The sequence below is a fragment of the Panicum hallii genome, chromosome 3 (genome assembly GCF_002211085.1).
Source record: "Panicum hallii strain FIL2 chromosome 3, PHallii_v3.1, whole genome shotgun sequence".
NCBI lineage: Eukaryota > Viridiplantae > Streptophyta > Magnoliopsida > Poales > Poaceae > Panicum > Panicum hallii.
The window spans coordinates 62,286,012-62,290,218 of NC_038044.1; the positions used below are offsets into that span (position 1 = coordinate 62,286,012).

Below are 4,207 nucleotides of genomic sequence, written 5' to 3' on the forward strand. Positions count from 1 at the left end.
GCCGCCGCGTACGCTACTTCATCCCATTCGTCGGCGTGCACCGGCAATCGGGAGAGCAGGTCTCCGGAACCTCGTCCTCAGCAATCCTGCACCAGGAGAGGGCGAATAAGGTTTTTGGGAAGCGCTCTGCGCGACTGCTCGAACGCATCCACATCGGCTCTGCATCCTCGTCACCACGGCTCGCCTACCTCCTCGTCAGTGGGGCGCGACTCGGCGTCGTCAAGCGCGCGGAGGTGCTGATCATCGACGTCGTCATCTTTGCCTGGTTATTCCAGTCACGCAAGACGACACGTACGACTTTCTGTTCCTAACTATGCTTTTCATACCTAGTATGATTTGGTTAGGATTGATATTGCTGCTGCAATATTTTATCTTCTATCATGTTATGAGCATGTTTAGATCTATACGTTTTCTGTACACAATTTTCATCGTGGTCATGATTTATCTTCGGATTAATTTAAAACTGAAACTCCTAATTTTTCCAACAGATTAGACATTTAATTGTCTCCTGGTAATGCAAAAGAACAATCTTACTTTACAAAGAACAATTTGTTTGACGTGAAATTTTACTAAAGTACAAATGGCAAGTTCAACTTTTTATTATTAATCTACTCTCTGTAGATTTGTTTCTCACCATGATTCTTGAGGAATATTGTTGGACTGTCAGAAACTACAATAATTTCAAATTACTATAGAAGAATAATTCTAACGATTATACTGCATTGTTACTCCTTTTCTCATTTTATGTAAAATATGGAGCATCGGCAATTGTGATTTTTTATTTGTCACTGAAAATGGGGATGCTTTTTGGCATAAAAAAATGATGCTTTTGGATTTTTATCGCATAAAATGTGGTGTTGCTGAATGTGGAGTAATCTGACCATGTATGTGCTGCTGCTATGATTGTCGTAGAGCGAGGTTGCTGTGTTGATGCCTGGTTGCCTGCACATATGCAAAATCATTTAGTGCAGACACGGAGAAGATTATGAGGGCTTTTCTACTGCTTAGTGTTACGCACTTACGCTAGCATGTTCTCACATCTTGCATCTCCGATCCAATTGTGTTTTGGTTTCTACAACTTTTCTCTGTGTGTTACTATCTCCGATCCAACTTAAAATCATGATTGATTACTATCTTGAGATGAAATACCAGATTTCCTGATTCTTTTTTCCATACAAACTTTATGCCCTGGTTTGTAACTAAAAATGGTTAGATGCATGCAGGGTCAACTACTGGTTCTTTTGTAAGAGAGGTCTATTTCAAACTTCAATTCTGACAATATAAGGAGACCAAAGGTAAGCTGTTCATTTCATTTTCCCCCTCCTTGCTCATAAGTTCAAACTCCTCTTGCTTTAGTTTATCACATACTAAAAGGCATAGTAGATAGCCTTTCGTATTTATTATTGCTTGATGCACTACAGTCTACAGACATAGTTGTGATGCCATACTATTTTTTGAGGATGCTCTTTTCGTTTTCTTCTGAAATCTACATGGATTCTAATGGAATTTTAGATTTTTCACCAAGCCGGTCTGGTGGAATAACGTGATCCAAGATGCTCTGTAAGAGATGAATGGTCAATATGTAAGGCATTGAGTGTATTGAATAGCAGAATAGGTTCTTGGGAGTTGTGGTAATATACCCATCAGGATTTAAGCCTGGCCATTACTAAGGATCATGAACCTGGGTTGTCTACATGATATGTTATGAGTTTTTCTATGACGTCGATGGTTGAGACTTGTCTGTAGTAATTTTTATCAATGATGCAGGCAACAATGATCAACGATCCGCGTCAGTTATGGAACACAAAGGTGTCCAAATTGTTCTTCTGAACTGAACCCCATGACGTGGACTTAAACTCCTTCTCTTGGCCTATCTGAATGTGATGGCTATCTGCAATTTTACTATTGTATTATAAAACCATTCAAAGACCATTTTCAGCACGAATTCAGTCAAGAATAATTTGAGAGACAGTATGGCAGCTTTTGGATGTTTCTTTGCCTTGATCCAGTTCATGTCCTTTGCAGTTGCCATTTTTTTCATGCATGGTTGCATTTTCATAATTGGTTTTGTTCCATCAGAAAATTTTTAGGTTAAAATACTTACCATTACCATTTCTACGGCTAATTTTATATATAATCCTGTTGCGAGATTTTTTAATTTTTAATTGCTTTTAGGCTTTGAATCTGTTTCACACAACGATTTGTGTAGCTTAGTACGTGGGCCTTTCCTGCAGGTTGGTTATGCTAGGGTGATATCATTTCTTTTGATGTACCTATTTCTATAGGAATTATGCCCCTGGACCTGCAGTCCGGAAGGTAAGATCATCTTTCCAAACTCATGTGGATTTTTTTTGATGTACCTTGTTGGGGGAACGGTCGAGCCCATTGTAGTACATGGGTCTCATGTAAAAGCCCAAGGGCGTATTCATGAATATTGTAATCACCAGGGATATGGGAGCAAATTGTCACCTCCCTTTCCTCCTCTATATAAATGACCTAAAGGGTCAAGAGGAGGAGAGTCACTTGAGCACTCCTTACCAGCTCATATGTTTTGTGCCTTCGGAACTCTCTCTTTCGACTGCTTGGCGGGTTACATCCCCAACAGTTTGGCGCCCACTGCGTATTTGGCTCGAGGAAAAAAAAAGTGAAGAGAGAAAAGAGATGTGAGAAGTACCTTCGGATAAGATCTTTGGTCCAAAGAATACTTTCATAGATTTGCACCCTTCGATCTCGTCTAAGTAGGATTTAGTGAATAGGTTGGTTTGACCCTTCGGCGGTGATTCCGAGTTGTTTTCATCCTTCGGTGGGACTTGGTTTTTAGTTATTCGGAATCAATTTTTCACCTTTCGGTGGTGACTCGAGGGACTAAAGATTGGTTTTCTAAACCCTTCGCCATTTGGTTTTTACATTTTTGGAGCTAACGTGGAGGTGGTCTACAACCTTCGATGGTGATTCAGAGCTGATTACGGCTTCGGTCATCACTGGTCATCGGATACTTGGCTTATTTTTGGCTTCGGTCCATATAATCAAGTGATTTCAACGCCCAGCAGTCTATCCTGGGCCGGATTTCACATGGTATGGCGCGCACCTTTGGTCCAACGTCAGCCTGCACGACACGCTGCTGCCATCTTCGGCCGAACAACCAAATTCGGCCCGCAGCACCTGGTTCACCAACTTCGATCCGTAGTGAGCGCAACACCTTCGGCACAGCAGCCAACTCCGGCCTAGCGAGCGCGGCAGCTTTTGGCACAGGTATGCTCACTTTTTCTACCAGTGCCCAAGCGGGATGGATCCCTAGAAGACTTGGAACTTCGGAGGTAACTCGTCAACCAACCCAGCCACCTCATTTTCTTAATGCATGCTGCTTTGCAATATTCAATATTAAGTCGATCCGGCCAGAACATATGCTGGCGGCATCAGAAGTTTTAATCCTTCGGCTATGCACAAAACAACTTATAGATAGATTTGTCATGCTGTTTTAAGTATTTTATTTTAGAACCCAAGGCCTTCGGTTTTGACGCATAGGAAAAGTCCCAACCGAAGCATCTTCTGTTTTACTCTTGCATACACGTGACTTCTCCAGTTTGATTGTGCCCAGTTACCACACGTTGCGCCCTGTTTAATTTTCCATTCTCACACGAAGGTAGCAAAGGGCGCTACCGCCTTCGCTAGCCTGCATCCACGCCTATACTATTTGGCTTCGGCATATACATGTTTATGGGCTTCATCGATGGAATGTTTGGTATCACAATGGCCTTCGTGTCTCAGCATGGTTATGGTTTCTTGCTCGGAGGAGCAGTATGTTGGGCTTCGGGAATCCATCTCCAGGTAACAAAAATCATGCCCCGAGCGAGAATTGATCTCATGTCTCGGAGTTAAAGTAAGTACTCTTCGCCGCAATTGCAGTACGAAAGCACCTCCTGTATCTCATACAATATTTGTTTATTTTGCTCTGCGTCGGGGATCAGGGAGCACCTCATTCTGGCCTTCGGTCTGTAGACTAGCCTTCGGTTTAGCTACTTTGCTGGCTCCAAAAAGGCATTTTAGAGCCTCAGAGTGCGCCACTTTAGCGGGTTTCGGCCGTTAAACAAGCAAGATTTATACCTTTGGTAACAACCTTTTTCCTCGGCAACAGTCAGCAAAAGTAGTTTCGTTCTAGGAGTAAAATTTAATATACCTTCGGTCAGACAGATACTTCGGTTAGCTG

General features: G+C 42.3%; 1 long non-coding RNA gene across 1 annotated transcript; it reads left to right on the plus strand.

Moving 5' to 3' along the window:
- The first annotated feature begins 771 nt into the window (after window positions 1-771).
- LOC112884381 lies at window positions 772-1,992 on the plus strand. The gene is made up of 2 exons (XR_003227100.1): window positions 772-1,295; window positions 1,768-1,992. It is a non-coding gene; the product is annotated as an uncharacterized LOC112884381 (long non-coding RNA).
- Window positions 1,993-4,207: the final 2,215 nt, after the last annotated feature.